Source organism: Salvelinus fontinalis, chromosome 10 (assembly GCF_029448725.1).
Source record: "Salvelinus fontinalis isolate EN_2023a chromosome 10, ASM2944872v1, whole genome shotgun sequence".
Taxonomy (NCBI): Eukaryota; Metazoa; Chordata; class Actinopteri; order Salmoniformes; family Salmonidae; genus Salvelinus; species Salvelinus fontinalis.
Window position 1 is genome coordinate 48,312,000 of NC_074674.1, and position 16,347 is coordinate 48,328,346.

The 16,347-nt window shown below is 44.7% G+C and overlaps 22 non-coding genes across 22 annotated transcripts; all 22 read left to right on the forward strand.

Annotated features, from left to right (window-relative positions):
* The first annotated feature begins 271 nt into the window (after nucleotides 1-271).
* Nucleotides 272-353, forward strand: trnas-gcu (transfer RNA serine (anticodon GCU)). Its single transcript has one exon. It is a non-coding gene; the product is annotated as a tRNA-Ser (tRNA).
* Nucleotides 354-830: 477 nt separating this feature from the next.
* Nucleotides 831-912, forward strand: trnas-gcu (transfer RNA serine (anticodon GCU)). The gene has a single exon. It is a non-coding gene; the product is annotated as a tRNA-Ser (tRNA).
* A 477-nt stretch (nucleotides 913-1,389) lies between these two features.
* On the forward strand, nucleotides 1,390-1,471 carry trnas-gcu (transfer RNA serine (anticodon GCU)). Its single transcript has one exon. It is a non-coding gene; the product is annotated as a tRNA-Ser (tRNA).
* A 477-nt stretch (nucleotides 1,472-1,948) lies between these two features.
* Nucleotides 1,949-2,030, forward strand: trnas-gcu (transfer RNA serine (anticodon GCU)). Its single transcript has one exon. It is a non-coding gene; the product is annotated as a tRNA-Ser (tRNA).
* Nucleotides 2,031-2,506: 476 nt separating this feature from the next.
* Nucleotides 2,507-2,588, forward strand: trnas-gcu (transfer RNA serine (anticodon GCU)). Its single transcript has one exon. It is a non-coding gene; the product is annotated as a tRNA-Ser (tRNA).
* A 477-nt stretch (nucleotides 2,589-3,065) lies between these two features.
* Nucleotides 3,066-3,147, forward strand: trnas-gcu (transfer RNA serine (anticodon GCU)). Its single transcript has one exon. It is a non-coding gene; the product is annotated as a tRNA-Ser (tRNA).
* A 478-nt stretch (nucleotides 3,148-3,625) lies between these two features.
* On the forward strand, nucleotides 3,626-3,707 carry trnas-gcu (transfer RNA serine (anticodon GCU)). Its single transcript has one exon. It is a non-coding gene; the product is annotated as a tRNA-Ser (tRNA).
* A 477-nt stretch (nucleotides 3,708-4,184) lies between these two features.
* Nucleotides 4,185-4,266, forward strand: trnas-gcu (transfer RNA serine (anticodon GCU)). Its single transcript has one exon. It is a non-coding gene; the product is annotated as a tRNA-Ser (tRNA).
* A 477-nt stretch (nucleotides 4,267-4,743) lies between these two features.
* Nucleotides 4,744-4,825, forward strand: trnas-gcu (transfer RNA serine (anticodon GCU)). Its single transcript has one exon. It is a non-coding gene; the product is annotated as a tRNA-Ser (tRNA).
* A 477-nt stretch (nucleotides 4,826-5,302) lies between these two features.
* On the forward strand, nucleotides 5,303-5,384 carry trnas-gcu (transfer RNA serine (anticodon GCU)). Its single transcript has one exon. It is a non-coding gene; the product is annotated as a tRNA-Ser (tRNA).
* Nucleotides 5,385-5,862: 478 nt separating this feature from the next.
* trnas-gcu (transfer RNA serine (anticodon GCU)) lies at nucleotides 5,863-5,944 on the forward strand. Its single transcript has one exon. It is a non-coding gene; the product is annotated as a tRNA-Ser (tRNA).
* Nucleotides 5,945-6,421: 477 nt separating this feature from the next.
* On the forward strand, nucleotides 6,422-6,503 carry trnas-gcu (transfer RNA serine (anticodon GCU)). Its single transcript has one exon. It is a non-coding gene; the product is annotated as a tRNA-Ser (tRNA).
* A 477-nt stretch (nucleotides 6,504-6,980) lies between these two features.
* Nucleotides 6,981-7,062, forward strand: trnas-gcu (transfer RNA serine (anticodon GCU)). Its single transcript has one exon. It is a non-coding gene; the product is annotated as a tRNA-Ser (tRNA).
* Nucleotides 7,063-7,540: 478 nt separating this feature from the next.
* trnas-gcu (transfer RNA serine (anticodon GCU)) lies at nucleotides 7,541-7,622 on the forward strand. The gene has a single exon. It is a non-coding gene; the product is annotated as a tRNA-Ser (tRNA).
* A 1,598-nt stretch (nucleotides 7,623-9,220) lies between these two features.
* trnas-gcu (transfer RNA serine (anticodon GCU)) lies at nucleotides 9,221-9,302 on the forward strand. The gene has a single exon. It is a non-coding gene; the product is annotated as a tRNA-Ser (tRNA).
* A 2,720-nt stretch (nucleotides 9,303-12,022) lies between these two features.
* On the forward strand, nucleotides 12,023-12,104 carry trnas-gcu (transfer RNA serine (anticodon GCU)). The gene has a single exon. It is a non-coding gene; the product is annotated as a tRNA-Ser (tRNA).
* A 477-nt stretch (nucleotides 12,105-12,581) lies between these two features.
* On the forward strand, nucleotides 12,582-12,663 carry trnas-gcu (transfer RNA serine (anticodon GCU)). Its single transcript has one exon. It is a non-coding gene; the product is annotated as a tRNA-Ser (tRNA).
* A 478-nt stretch (nucleotides 12,664-13,141) lies between these two features.
* On the forward strand, nucleotides 13,142-13,223 carry trnas-gcu (transfer RNA serine (anticodon GCU)). The gene has a single exon. It is a non-coding gene; the product is annotated as a tRNA-Ser (tRNA).
* Nucleotides 13,224-13,700: 477 nt separating this feature from the next.
* trnas-gcu (transfer RNA serine (anticodon GCU)) lies at nucleotides 13,701-13,782 on the forward strand. The gene has a single exon. It is a non-coding gene; the product is annotated as a tRNA-Ser (tRNA).
* A 1,037-nt stretch (nucleotides 13,783-14,819) lies between these two features.
* Nucleotides 14,820-14,901, forward strand: trnas-gcu (transfer RNA serine (anticodon GCU)). Its single transcript has one exon. It is a non-coding gene; the product is annotated as a tRNA-Ser (tRNA).
* A 478-nt stretch (nucleotides 14,902-15,379) lies between these two features.
* On the forward strand, nucleotides 15,380-15,461 carry trnas-gcu (transfer RNA serine (anticodon GCU)). Its single transcript has one exon. It is a non-coding gene; the product is annotated as a tRNA-Ser (tRNA).
* A 477-nt stretch (nucleotides 15,462-15,938) lies between these two features.
* On the forward strand, nucleotides 15,939-16,020 carry trnas-gcu (transfer RNA serine (anticodon GCU)). Its single transcript has one exon. It is a non-coding gene; the product is annotated as a tRNA-Ser (tRNA).
* The last annotated feature ends 327 nt before the right edge of the window (nucleotides 16,021-16,347 follow it).

Sequence of the window (16,347 nt, forward strand, 5' to 3'; positions counted from 1 at the left end):
ATCCCTGCACAATCCTAGAGCGACTGATAAGATTCAGAAATTGAAGAATAGCTTTACCAAGGGCAACCTCAACGGTGGGATATGAACCGAAACCTCCCCACACTTAATCAAGCACTGTAGACCACTAGGCCTGACAACACATTTTTTAAATGTCTCGATGGGATCGACACATGGCCCTGCAATTGCTATGCTTAACTTTCATTGATTTCAATCAAGGGTTTAAATACAGCAACTACAGTTTGTGGGGGCAACTGCCACAAGACAGAAATAGGATGAGGTGGCCGAGTGGTTAAGGCGATGGACTGCTAATCCATTGTGCTATGCACGCATGGGTTTGAATCCCATCCTCATCGTGCCTACAAAAAAACTTTGGTTTTGTATGGCATTGGAAGATTTTGACTCTGGCAAACACTGATAAGATGGCCCACTGCCACCGCGAAAGCACAGGACTTGGTATCTGAGTGGTGAAGCCGATGAACTACATGTGTGGATTGGAACACAAACATCTTCGCAAAACAGATGTTTTTTCTTCTCTTGCATGGCCCCACATGAATATAGAATCCCTGCACAATTCTAGAGCGACTGATAAGATTCAGAAATTGAAGAATAGCTTTACCAAGGGCAACCTCAAAGGTGGGATATGAACCGAAACCTCCCCACACTTAATCAAGCACTGTACACCACTCGGCCTGACAACACAATTGTTAAATGTCTCGATGGGATCGACACATGGCCCTTTAATTGCTATGCTTAACTTTCATTGATTTCAATCAAGGGTTAAATTACAGCAACTACAGTTTGTGGGGGCAACTGCCACAAGCAGGAAAAAGGATGAGGTGGCCGAGTGGTTAAGGCGATGGACTGCTAATCAATTGTGCTATGCACGCATGGGTTCGAATCCCATCCTCATCGTGCGCACAAAAAAACATTGGTTTTGTATGGCATTGGAAGATTTTGACTCTGGCAAACACTGATAAGATGGCCCACTGCCACCGCGAAAGCACAGGACTTGGTATCTGAGTGGTGAAGCCGATGAACTACATGTGTGGATTGGAACACAAACATCTTCGCAAAACAGATGTTTTTTCTTCTCTTGCATGTTCCCACATGAATATAGAATCCCTGCACAATCCTAGAGCGACTGATAAGATTCAGAAATTGAAGAATAGCTTTACCAAGGGCAACCTCAACGGTGGGATATGAACCGAAACCTCCCCACACTTAATCAAGCACTGTACACCACTCGGCCTGACAACACAATTGTTAAATGTCTCGATGGGATCGACACATGGCCCTTTAATTGCTATGCTTAACTTTCATTGATTTCAATCAAGGGTTAAATTACAGCAACTACAGTTTGTGGGGGCAACTGCCACAAGCAGGAAAAAGGATGAGGTGGCCGAGTGGTTAAGGCGATGGACTGCTAATCCATTGTGCTATGCACGCATGGTTTCGAATCCCATCCTCATCGTACCTACAAAAAGACTTTGGTTTTGTATGGCATTGGAAGATTTTGACTCTGGCAAACACTGATAAGATGGCCCACTGCCACCGCGAAAGCACAGGACTTGGTATCTGAGTGGTGAAGCCGATGAACTACATGTGTGGATTGGAAGACAAACATCTTCGCAAAACAGATGTTTTTTCTTCTCTTGCATGGCCCCACATGAATATAGAATCCCTGCACAATCCTAGAGCGACTGATAAGATTCAGAAATTGAAGAATAGCTTTACCAAGGGCAACCTCAACGGTGGGATATGAACCGAAACCTCCCCACACTTAATCAAGCACTGTAGACCACTAGGCCTGACAACACATTTTTTAAATGTCTCGATGGGATCGACACATGGCCCTGCAATTGCTATGCTTAACTTTCATTGATTTCAATCAAGGGTTTAAATACAGCAACTACAGTTTGTGGGGGCAACTGCCACAAGACAGAAATAGGATGAGGTGGCCGAGTGGTTAAGGCGATGGACTGCTAATCCATTGTGCTATGCACGCATGGGTTTGAATCCCATCCTCATCGTGCCTACAAAAAAACTTTGGTTTTGTATGGCATTGGAAGATTTTGACTCTGGCAAACACTGATAAGATGGCCCCTGCCACCGCGAAAGCACAGGACTTGGTATCTGAGTGGTGAAGCCGATGAACTACATGTGTGGATTGGAACACAAACATCTTCGCAAAACAGATGTTTTTTCTTCTCTTGCATGGCCCCACATGAATATAGAATCCCTGCACAATTCTAGAGCGACTGATAAGATTCAGAAATTGAAGAATAGCTTTACCAAGGGCAACCTCAAAGGTGGGATATGAACCGAAACCTCCCCACACTTAATCAAGCACTGTACACCACTCGGCCTGACAACACAATTGTTAAATGTCTCGATGGGATCGACACATGGCCCTTTAATTGCTATGCTTAACTTTCATTGATTTCAATCAAGGGTTAAATTACAGCAACTACAGTTTGTGGGGGCAACTGCCACAAGCAGGAAAAAGGATGAGGTGGCCGAGTGGTTAAGGCGATGGACTGCTAATCAATTGTGCTATGCACGCATGGGTTCGAATCCCATCCTCATCGTGCGCACAAAAAAACATTGGTTTTGTATGGCATTGGAAGATTTTGACTCTGGCAAACTCTGATAAGATGGCCCACTGCCACCGCGAAAGCACAGGACTTGGTATCTGAGTGGTGAAGCCGATGAACTACATGTGTGGATTGGAACACAAACATCTTCGCAAAACAGATGTTTTTTCTTCTCTTGCATGTTCCCACATGAATATAGAATCCCTGCACAATCCTAGAGCGACTGATAAGATTCAGAAATTGAAGAATAGCTTTACCAAGGGCAACCTCAACGGTGGGATATGAACCGAAACCTCCCCACACTTAATCAAGCACTGTACACCACTCGGCCTGACAACACAATTGTTAAATGTCTCGATGGGATCGACACATGGCCCTTTAATTGCTATGCTTAACTTTCATTGATTTCAATCAAGGGTTAAATTACAGCAACTACAGTTTGTGGGGGCAACTGCCACAAGCAGGAAAAAGGATGAGGTGGCCGAGTGGTTAAGGCGATGGACTGCTAATCCATTGTGCTATGCACGCATGGGTTCGAATCCCATCCTCATCGTGTGCACAAAAAAACATTGGTTTTGTATGGCATTGGAAGATTTTGACTCTGGCAAACACTGATAAGATGGCCCACTGCCACCGCGAAAGCACAGGACTTGGTATCTGAGTGGTGAAGCCGATGAACTACATGTGTGGATTGGAACACAAACATCTTCGCAAAACAGATGTTTTGTCTTCTCTTGCATGGCCCCACATGAATATAGAATCCCTGCACAATCCTAGAGCAAACTGATAAGATTCAGGAATTGAAGAATAGCTTTAGCAAGGGCAACCTCAACGGTGGGATTTGAACCGAAACCTCCCCACACTTAATCAAGCACTGTACACCACTCGGCCTGACAACACAATTTCTAAATGTCTCGATGGGATCGACACATGGCCCTGCAATTGCTATGCTTAACTTTCATTGATGTCAATCAAGGGTTTAAATACAGCAACTACAGTTTGTGGGGGCAACTGCCACAAGACAGAAGAAGGATGAGGTGGCCGAGTGGTTAAGGCGATGGACTGCTAATCCATTGTGCTATGCACGCATGGGTTCGAATCCCATCCTCATCGTGCGCACAAAAAAACATTGGTTTTGTATGGCATTGGAAGATTTTGACTCTGGCAAACACTGATAAGATGGCCCACTGCCACCGCGAAAGCACAGGACTTGGTATCTGAGTGGTGAAGCCGATGAACTACATGTGTGGATTGGAACACAAACATCTTCGCAAAACAGATGTTTTTTCTTCTCTTGCATGTTCCCACATGAATATAGAATCCCTGCACAATCCTAGAGCGACTGATAAGATTCAGAAATTGAAGAATAGCTTTAGCAAGGGCAACCTCAACGGTGGGATATGAACCGAAACCTCCCCACACTTAATCAAGCACTGTACACCACTCGGCCTGACAACACAATTGTTAAATGTCTCGATGGGATCGACACATGGCCCTTTAATTGCTATGCTTAACTTTCATTGATTTCAATCAAGGGTTAAATTACAGCAACTACAGTTTGTGGGGGCAACTGCCACAAGCAGGAAAAAGGATGAGGTGGCCGAGTGGTTAAGGCGATGGACTGCTAATCCATTGTGCTATGCACGCATGGGTTCGAATCCCATCCTCATCGTGCGCACAAAAAAACATTGGTTTTGTGTGGCATTGGAAGATTTTGACTCTGGCAAACACTGATAAGATGGCCCACTGCCACCGCGAAAGCACAGGACTTGGTATCTGAGTGGTGAAGCCGATGAACTACATGTGTGGATTGGAACACAAACATCTTCGCAAAACAGATGTTTTTTCTTCTCTTGCATGTTCCCACATGAATATAGAATCCCTGCACAATCCTAGAGCGACTGATAAGATTCAGAAATTGAAGAATAGCTTTACCAAGGGCAACCTCAATGGTGGGATATGAACCGAAACCTCCCCACACTTAATCAAGCACTGTACACCACTCGGCCTGACAACACAATTGTTAAATGTCTCGATGGGATCGACACATGGCCCCTTAATTGCTATGCTTAACTTTCATTGTTTTCAATCAAGGGTTAAATTACAGCAACTACAGTTTGTGGGGGCAACTGCCACAAGCAGGAAAAAGGATGAGGTGGCCGAGTGGTTAAGGCGATGGACTGCTAATCCATCGTTCTATGCACGCATGGGTTCGAATCCCATCCTCATCATGCCTACAAAAAAACTTTGGTTTTGTATGGCATTGGAAGATTTTGACTCTGGCAAACACTGATAAGATGGCCCACTGCCACCGCGAAAGCACAGGACTTGGTATCTGAGTGGTGAAGCCGATGAACTACATGTGTGGATTGGAACACAAACATCTTCGCAAAACAGATGTTTTTTCTTCTCTTGCATGTTCCCACATGAATATAGAATCCCTGCACAATCCTAGAGCGACTGATAAGATTCAGAAATTGAAGAATAGCTTTACCAAGGGCAACCTCAACGGTGGGATATGAACCGAAACCTCCCCACACTTAATCAAGCACTGTACACCACTCGGCCTGACAACACAATTGTTAAATGTCTCGATGGGATCGACACATGGCCCTTTAATTGCTATGCTTAACTTTCATTGATTTCAATCAAGGGTTAAATTACAGCAACTACAGTTTGTGGGGGCAACTGCCACAAGCAGGAAAAAGGATGAGGTGGCCGAGTGGTTAAGGCGATGGACTGCTAATCCATTGTGCTATGCACGCATGGGTTCGAATCCCATCCTCATCGTGTGCACAAAAAAACATTGGTTTTGTATGGCATTGGAAGATTTTGACTCTGGCAAACACTGATAAGATGGCCCATTGCCACCGCGAAAGCACAGGACTTGGTATCTGAGTGGTGAAGCCGATGAACTACATGTGTGGATTGGAACACAAACATCTTCGCAAAACAGATGTTTTGTCTTCTCTTGCATGGCCCCACATGAATATAGAATCCCTGCACAATCCTAGAGCAAACTGATAAGATTCAGGAATTGAAGAATAGCTTTAGCAAGGGCAACCTCAACGGTGGGATTTGAACCGAAACCTCCCCACACTTAATCAAGCACTGTACACCACTCGGCCTGACAACACAATTTCTAAATGTCTCGATGGGATCGACACATGGCCCTGCAATTGCTATGCTTAACTTTCATTGATGTCAATCAAGGGTTTAAATACAGCAACTACAGTTTGTGGGGGCAACTGCCACAAGACAGAAGAAGGATGAGGTGGCCGAGTGGTTAAGGCGATGGACTGCTAATCCATTGTGCTATGCACGCATGGGTTCGAATCCCATCCTCATCGTGCGCACAAAAAAACATTGGTTTTGTATGGCATTGGAAGATTTTGACTCTGGCAAACACTGATAAGATGGCCCACTGCCACCGCGAAAGCACAGGACTTGGTATCTGAGTGGTGAAGCCGATGAACTACATGTGTGGATTGGAACACAAACATCTTCGCAAAACAGATGTTTTTTCTTCTCTTGCATGTTCCCACATGAATATAGAATCCCTGCACAATCCTAGAGCGACTGATAAGATTCAGAAATTGAAGAATAGCTTTAGCAAGGGCAACCTCAACGGTGGGATATGAACCGAAACCTCCCCACACTTAATCAAGCACTGTACACCACTCGGCCTGACAACACAATTGTTAAATGTCTCGATGGGATCGACACATGGCCCTTTAATTGCTATGCTTAACTTTCATTGATTTCAATCAAGGGTTAAATTACAGCAACTACAGTTTGTGGGGGCAACTGCCACAAGCAGGAAAAAGGATGAGGTGGCCGAGTGGTTAAGGCGATGGACTGCTAATCCATTGTGCTATGCACGCATGGGTTCGAATCCCATCCTCATCGTGCGCACAAAAAAACATTGGTTTTGTGTGGCATTGGAAGATTTTGACTCTGGCAAACACTGATAAGATGGCCCACTGCCACCGCGAAAGCACAGGACTTGGTATCTGAGTGGTGAAGCCGATGAACTACATGTGTGGATTGGAACACAAACATCTTCGCAAAACAGATGTTTTTTCTTCTCTTGCATGTTCCCACATGAATATAGAATCCCTGCACAATCCTAGAGCGACTGATAAGATTCAGAAATTGAAGAATAGCTTTACCAAGGGCAACCTCAATGGTGGGACATGAACCGAAACCTCCCCACACTTAATCAAGCACTGTACACCACTCGGCCTGACAACACAATTGTTAAATGTCTCGATGGGATCGACACATGGCCCCTTAATTGCTATGCTTAACTTTCATTGTTTTCAATCAAGGGTTAAATTACAGCAACTACAGTTTGTGGGGGCAACTGCCACAAGCAGGAAAAAGGATGAGGTGGCCGAGTGGTTAAGGCGATGGACTGCTAATCCATCGTTCTATGCACGCATGGGTTCGAATCCCATCCTCATCATGCCTACAAAAAAACTTTGGTTTTGTATGGCATTGGAAGATTTTGACTCTGGCAAACACTGATAAGATGGCCCACTGCCACCGCGAAAGCACAGGACTTGGTATCTGAGTGGTGAAGCCGATGAACTAGATGTGTGGATTGGAACACAAACATCTTCGCAAAACAGATGTTTTGTCTTCTCTTGCATGGCCCCACATGAATATAGAATCCCTGCACAATCCTAGAGCAAACTGATAAGATTCAGGAATTGAAGAATAGCTTTACCAAGGGCAACCTCAACGGTGGGATTTGAACCGAAACCTCCCCACACTTAATCAAGCACTGTACACCACTCGGCCTGACAACACAATTGTTAAATGTCTCGATGGGATCGACACATGGCCCTGCAATTGCTATGCTTAACTTTCATTGATTTCAATCAAGGGTTAAATTACAGCAACTACAGTTTGTGGGGGCAACTGCCACAAGCAGGGAAAAGGATTAGGTGGCCGAGTGGTTAAGGCGATGGACTGCTAATCCATTGTGCAATGCACGCATGGGTTCGAATCCCATCCTCATCGTGTGCACAAAAAAAGATTGGTTTTGTATGGCATTGGAAGATTTTGACTCTGGCAAACATTGATAAGATGGCCCACTGCCACCGCGAAAGCACAGGACTTGGTATCTGAGTGGTGAAGCCGATGAACTACATGTGTGGATTGGAACACAAACATCTTCGCAAAACAGATGTTTTGTCTTCTCTTGCATGGCCCCTCATGAATATAGAATCCCTGCACAATCCTAGAGCAAACTGATAAGATTCAGGAATTGAAGAATAGCTTTACCAAGGGCAACCTCAACGGTGGGATTTGAACCGAAACCTCCCCACACTTAATCAAGCACTGTACACCACTCGGCCTGACAACACAATTGTTAAATGTCTCGATGGGATCGACACATGGCCCTTTAATTGCTATGCTTAACTTTCATTGATTTCAATCAAGGGTTAAATTACAGCAACTACAGTTTGTGGGGGCAACTGCCACAAGCAGGAAAAAGGATGAGGTGGCAGAGTGGTTAAGGCGATGGACTGCTAATCCATTGTGCTATGCACGCATGGGTGCGAATCCCATCCTCATCGTGCGCACAAAAAAACATTGGTTTTGTATGGCATTGGAAGATTTTGACTCTCGCAAACACTGATAAGATGGCCCACTGCCACCGCGAAAGCACAGGACTTGGTATCTGAGTGGTGAAGCCGATGAACTACATGTGTGGATTGGAACACAAACATCTTCGCAAAACAGATGTTTTGTCTTCTCTTGCATGGCCCCACATGAATATAGAATCCCTGCACAATCCTAGAGCAAACTGATAAGATTCAGGAATTGAAGAATAGCTTTACCAAGGGCAACCTCAACGGTGGGATTTGAACCGAAACCTCCCCACACTTAATCAAGCACTGTAGACCACTCGGCCTGACAACACATTATTTAAATGTCTCGATGGGATCGACACATGGCCCTGCAATTGCTATGCTTAACTTTCATTGATTTCAATCAAGGGTTTAAATACAGCAACTACAGTTTGTGGGGGCAACTGCCAAAAGACAGAAAAAGGATGAGGTGGCCGAGTGGTTAAGGCGATGGACTGCTAATCTATTGTGCTATGCACGCATGGTTTTGAAACCCATCCTCATCGTGCGCACAAAAAAACATGGGTTTTGTATGGCATTGGAAGATTTTGACTCTGGCAAACACTGATAAGATGGCCCACTGCCACCGCGAAAGCACAGGACTTGGTATCTGAGTGGTGAAGCCGATGAACTACATGTGTGTATTGGAACACAAACATCTTCGCAAAACAGATGTTTTGTCTTCTCTTGCATGGCCCCACATGAATATAGAATCCCTGCACAATCCTAGAGAAAACTGATAAGATTCAGGAATTGAAGAATAGCTTTACCAAGGGCAACCTCAACGGTGGGATTTGAACCGAAATCTCCCCACACTTAATCAAGCACTGTACACCACTCGGCCTGACAACACAATTGTTAAATGTCTCGATGGGATCGACACATGGCCCTGCAATTGCTATGCTTAACTTTCATTGATTTCAATCAAGGGTTAAATTACAGCAACTACAGTTTGTGGGGGCAACTGCCACAAGCAGGAAAAAGGATGAGGTGGCCGAGTGGTTAAGGCGATGGACTGCTAATCCATTGTGCTATGCACGCATGGGTTCGAATCCCATCCTCATCGTGCCTACAAAAAAACTTTGGTTTTGTATGGCATTGGAAGATTTTGACTCTGGCAAACACTGATAAGATGGCCCACTGCCACCGCGAAAGCACAGGACTTGGTATCTGAGTGGTGAAGCCGATGAACTACATGTGTGGATTGGAACACAAACATCTTCGCAAAACAGATGTTTTTTCTTCTCTTGCATGGCCCCACATGAATATAGAATCCCTGCACAATCCTAGAGCGACTGATAAGATTCAGAAATTGAAGAATAGCTTTACCAAGGGCAACCTCAACGGTGGGATATGAACCGAAACCTCCCCACACTTAATCACGCACTGTAGACCACTAGGCCTGACAACACATTTTTTAAATGTCTCGATGGGATCGACACATGGCCCTGCAATTGCTATGCTTAACTTTCATTGATTTCAATCAAGGGTTAAATTACAGCAACTACAGTCTGTGGGGGCAACTGCCACAAGCAGGAAAAAGGATGAGGTGGACGAGTGGTTAAGGCGATGGACTGCTAATCCATTGTGCTAAACACGCATGGTTTCGAATCCCATCCTCATCGTGCGCACAAAAAAACTTTGGTTTTGTATGGCATTGGAAGATTTTGATTCTCGCAAACACTGATAAGATGGCCCACTGCCACCGCGAAAGCACAGGACTTGGTATCTGAGTGGTGAAGCCGATGAACTACATGTGTGGATTGGAACACAAACATCTTCGCAAAACAGATGTTTTTTCTTCTCTTGCATGGCCCCACATGAATATAGAATCCCTGCACAATCCTAGAGCGACTGATAAGATTCAGGAATTGAAGAATAGCTTTACCAAGGGCAACCTCAACAGTGGGACTTGAACCGAAACCTCCCCACACTTAATCAAGCACTGTAGACAACTCTGCCTGACAACACATTTGTTAATTAAATGTCTCGATGGGATCGACACATGGCCCTGCAATTGCTATGCTTAACTTTCATTGATTTCAATCAAGGGTTTAAATACAGCAACTACAGTTTGTGGGGGCAACTGCCACAAGCAGGAAAAAGGATGAGGTGGCCGAGTGGTTATGGTGATGGAATGCTAATCCATTGTGCTATGCACGCATGGGTTCGAATCCCATCCTCATCGTGCCTACAAAAAACTTTGGTTTTGTATGGCATTGGAAGATTTTGACTCTGGCAAACACTGATAAGATGGCCCACTGCCACCGCGAAAGCACAGGACTTGGTATCTGAGTGGTGAAGCCGATGAACTACATGTGTGGATTGGAACACAAACATCTTCGCAAAACAGATGTTTTTTCTTCTCTTGCATGGCCCCACATGAATATAGAATCCCTGCACAATCCTAGAGCGACTGATAAGATTCAGAAATTGAAGAATAGCTTTACCAAGGGCAACCTCAACGGTGGGATATGAACCGAAACCTCCCCACACTTAATCAAGCACTGTAGACCACTAGGCCTGACAACACATTTTTTAAATGTCTCGATGGGATCGACACATGGCCCTGCAATTGCTATGCTTAACTTTCATTGATTTCAATCAAGGGTTAAATTACAGCAACTACAGTCTGTGGGGGCAACTGCCACATGCAGGAAAAAGGATGAGGTGGCCGAGTGGTTAAGGCGATGGACTGCTAATATATTGTGCTAAACACGCATGGGTTCGAATCCCATCCTCATCGTGCGCACAAAAAAACATTGGTTTTGTATGGCATTGGAAGATTTTGACTCTCGCAAACACTGATAAGATGGCCCACTGCCACCGCGAAAGCACAGGACTTGGTATCTGAGTGGTGAAGCCGATGAACTACATGTGTGGATTGGAACACAAACATCTTCGCAAAACAGATGTTTTTTCTTCTCTTGCATGGCCCCACATGAATATAGAATCCCTGCACAATCCAAGAGCGACTGATAAGATTCAGGAATTGAAGAAGAGCTTTACCAAGGGCAACCTCAAAAGTGGGATTTGAACCGAAACCTCCCCACACTTAATCAAGCACTGTAGACAACTCTGCCTGACAACACATTTGTTAATTAAATGTCTCGATGGGATCGACACATGGCCCTGCAATTGCTATGCTTAACTTTCATTGATTTCAATCAAGGGTTTAAATACAGCAACTACAGTTTGTGGGGGCAACTGCCACAAGACTGAAAAAGGATGAGGTGGCCGAGTGGTTATGGTGATGGAATGCTAATCCATTGTGCTATGCACGCATGGGTTCGAATCCCATCCTCATCGTGCCTACAAAAAACTTTGGTTTTTTATGGCATTGGAAGATTTTGACTCTGGCAAACACTGATAAGATGGCCCACTGCCACCGCGAAAGCACAGGACTTGGTATCTGAGTGGTGAAGCCGATGAACTACATGTGTGTATTGGAACACAAACATCTTCGCAAAACAGATGTTTTGTCTTCTCTTGCATGGCCCCACATGAATATAGAATCCCTGCACAATCCTAGAGCAAACTGATAAGATTCAGGAATTGAAGAATAGCTTTACCAAGGGCAACCTCAACGGTGGGATTTGAACCGAAACCTCCCCACACTTAATCAAGCACTGTAGACCACTTGGCCTGACAACAAAATTGTTAAATGTCTCGATGGGATCGACACATGGCCCTTTAATTGCTATGCTTAACTTTCATTGATTTCAATCAAGGGTTAAATTACAGCAACTACAGTTTGTGGGGGCAACTGCCACAAGCAGGAAAAAGGATGAGGTGGCCGAGTGGTTAAGGCGATGGACTGCTAATCCATTGTGCTATGCACGCATGGGTTCGAATCCCATCCTCATCGTGCGCACAAAAAAACATTGGTTTTGTATGGCATTGGAAGATTTTGACTCTGGCAAACACTGATAAGATGGCCCACTGCCACCGCGAAAGCACAGGACTTGGTATCTGAGTGGTGAAGCCGATGAACTACATGTGTGGATTGGAACACAAACATCTTCGCAAAACAGATGTTTTTTCTTCTCTTGCATGGCCCCACATGAATATAGAATCCCTGCACAATCCTAGAGCGACTGATAAGATTCAGAAATTGAAGAATAGCTTTACCAAGGGCAACCTCAACGGTGGGATATGAACCGAAACCTCCCCACACTTAATCAAGCACTGTAGACCACTAGGCCTGACAACACATTTTTTAAATGTCTCGATGGGATCGACACATGGCCCTGCAATTGCTATGCTTAACTTTCATTGATTTCAATCAAGGGTTTAAATACAGCAACTACAGTTTGTGGGGGCAACTGCCACAAGCAGGAAAAAGGATGAGGTGGCCGAGTGGTTAAGGCGATGGACTGCTAATCCATTGTGCTATGCATGCATGGGTTCGAATCCCATCCTCATCGTACCTACAAAAAAACGTTGGTTTTGTATGGCATTGGAAGATTTTGACTCTGGCAAACACTGATAAGATGGCCCACTGCCACCGCGAAAGCACAGGACTTGGTATCTGAGTGGTGAAGCCGATGAACTACATGTGTGGATTGGAACACAAACATCTTCGCAAAACAGATGTTTTGTCTTCTCTTGCATGGCCCCACATGAATATAGAATCCCTGCACAATCCTAGAGCAAACTGATAAGATTCAGGAATTGAAGAATAGCTTTAGCAAGGGCAACCTCAACGGTGGGATTTGAACCGAAACCTCCCCACACTTAATCAAGCACTGTAGACCACTCGGCCTGACAACACAATTGTTAAATGTCTCGATGGGATCGACACATGGCCCTTTAATTGCTATGCTTAACTTTCATTGATTTCAATCAAGGGTTAAATTACAGCAACTACAGTTTGTGGGGGCAACTGCCACAAGCAGGAAAAAGGAAGAGGTGGCCGAATGGTTAAGGCGATGGACTGCTAATCCATTGTGCTATGCACGCATGGGTTCGAATCCCATCCTCATCGTGCGCACAAAAAAACATTGGTTTTGTATGGCATTGGAAGATTTTGACTCTGGCAAACACTGATAAGATGGCCCACTGCCACCGCGAAAGCACAGGACTTGGTATCTGAGTGGTGAAGCCGATGAACTACATGTGTGGATTGGAACACAAACATCTTCGCAAAACAGATGTTTTTTCTTCTCTTGCATGGCCCCACATGAATATAGAATCCCTGCACAATCCTAGAGCGACTGATAAGATTCAGAAATTGAGGAATAGCTTTACCAAGGGCAACCTCAAAGGTGGGATATGAACCGAAACCTCCCCACACTTAATCAAGCACTGTACACCACTCGGCCTGACAACACAATTGTTAAATGTCTCGATGGGATCGACACATGGCCCTTTAATTGCTATGCTTAACTTTCATTGATTTCAATCAAGGGTTAAATTACAGCAACTACAGTTTGTGGGGGCAACTGCCACAAGGAGGAAATAGGATGAGGTGGCCGAGTGGTTAAGGCGATGGACTGCTAATCCATTGTGCTATGCACGCATGGGTTCGAAACCCATCCTCATCGTGCGCACAAAAAAACATTGGTTTTGTATGGCATTGGAAGATTTTGACTCTGGCAAACACTGATAAGATGGCCCACTGCCACCGCGAAAGCACAGGACTTGGTATCTGAGTGGTGAAGCCGATGAACTACATGTGTGGATTGGAACACAAACATCTTCGCAAAACAGATGTTTTTTCTTCTCTTGCATGTTCCCACATGAATATAGAATCCCTGCACAATCCTAGAGCGACTGATAAGATTCAGAAATTGAAGAATAGCTTTACCAAGGGCAACCTCAACGGTGGGATATGAACCGAAACCTCCCCACACTTAATCAAGCACTGTACACCACTCGGCCTGACAACACAATTGTTAAATGTCTCGATGGGATCGACACATGGCCCTTTAATTGCTATGCTTAACTTTCATTGATTTCAATCAAGGGTTAAATTACAGCAACTACAGTTTGTGGGGGCAACTGCCACAAGCAGGAAAAAGGATGAGGTGGCCGAGTGGTTAAGGCGATGGACTGCTAATCCATTGTGCTATGCAAGGATGGGTTCGAATCCCATACTCATCGTGCGCACAAAAAAACATTGGTTTTGTATGGCATTGGAAGATTTTGACTCTGGCAAACACTGATAAGATGGCCCACTGCCACCGCGAAAGCACAGGACTTGGTATCTGAGTGGTGAAGCCGATGAACTACATGTGTGGATTGGAACACAAACATCTTCGCAAAACAGATGTTTTGTCTTCTCTTGCATGGCCCCACATGAATATAGAATCCCTGCACAATCCTAGAGCAAACTGATAAGATTCAGGAATTGAAGAATAGCTTTAGCAAGGGCAACCTCAACGGTGGGATTTGAACCGAAACCTCCCCACACTTAATCAAGCACTGTACACCACTCGGCCTGACAACACAATTTTTAAATGTCTCGATGGGATCGACACATGGCCCTGCAATTGCTATGCTTAACTTTCATTGATTTCAATCAAGGGTTTAAATACAGCAACTACAGTTTGTGGTGGCAACTGCCACAAGACAGAAAAAGGATGAGGTGGCCGAGTGGGTAAGGCGATGGACTGCTAATCCATTGTGCTATGCACGCATGGGTTCGAATCCCATCCTCATCGTGCCTACAAAAAAACTTTGGTTTTGTATGGCATTGGAAGATTTTGACTCTCGCAAACACTGATAAGATGGCCCACTGCCACCGCGAAAGCACAGGACTTGGTATCTGAGTGGTGAAGCCGATGAACTACATGTGTGGATTGGAACTCAAACATCTTCGCAAAACAGATGTTTTGTCTTCTCTTGCATGGCCCCACATGAATATAGAGTCCCTGCACAATCCTAGAGCAAACTGATAAGATTCAGGAATTGAAGAATGGCTTTAGCAAGGGCAACCTCAACGGTGGGATTTGAACCGAAACCTCCCCACACTTAATCAAGCACTGTACACCACTCGGCCTGACAACACAATTGTTAAATGTCTCGATGGGATCGACACATGGCCCTTTAATTGCTATGCTTAACTTTCATTGATTTCAATCAAGGGTTAAATTACAGCAACTACAGTTTGTGGGGGCAACTGCCACAAGCAGGAAAAAGGATGAGGTGGCTGAGTGGTTAAGGCGATGGACTGCTAATCCATTGTGCTATGCACGCATGGGTTTGAATCCCATCCTCATCGTGCGCACAAAAAAACATTGGTTTTGTATGGCATTGGAAGATTTTGACTCTGGCAAACACTGATAAGATGGCCCACTGCCACCGCGAAAGCACAGGACTTGGTATCTGAGTGGTGAAGCCGATGAACTACATGTGTGGATTGGAACACAAACATCTTCGCAAAAAAGATGTTTTTTCTTCTCTTGCATGTTCCCACATGAATATAGAATCCCTGCACAATCCTAGAGCGACTGATAAGATTCAGAAATTGAAGAATATCTTTACCAAGGGCAACCTCAACGGTGGGATATGAACCGAAACCTCCCCACACTTAATCAAGCACTGTACACCACTCGGCCTGACAACACAATTGTTAAATGTCTCGATGGGATCGACACATGGCCCTTTAATTGCTATGCTTAACTTTCATTGATTTCAATCAAGGGTTAAATTACAGCAACTACAGTTTGTGGGGGCAACTGCCACAAGCAGGAAAAAGGATGAGGTGGCCGAGTGGTTAAGGCGATGGACTGCTAATCCATCGTGCTATGCACGCATGGGTTCGAATCCCATCCTCATCGTGCGCACAAAAAAACTTTGGTTTTGTATGGCATTGGAAGATTTTGACTCTGGCAAACACTGATAAGATGGCCCACTGCCACCGCGAAAGCACAGGACTTGGTATCTGAGTGGTGAAGCCGATGAACTACATATGTGGATTGGAACACAAACATCTTCGCAAAACAGATGTTTTGTCTTCTCTTGCATGTTCCCACATGAATATAGAATCCCTGCACAATCCTAGAGCGACTGATAAGATTCAGAAATTGAAGAATAGCTTTACCAAGGGCAACCTCAACGGTGGGATATGAACCGAAACCTCCCCACACTTAATCAAGCACTGTACA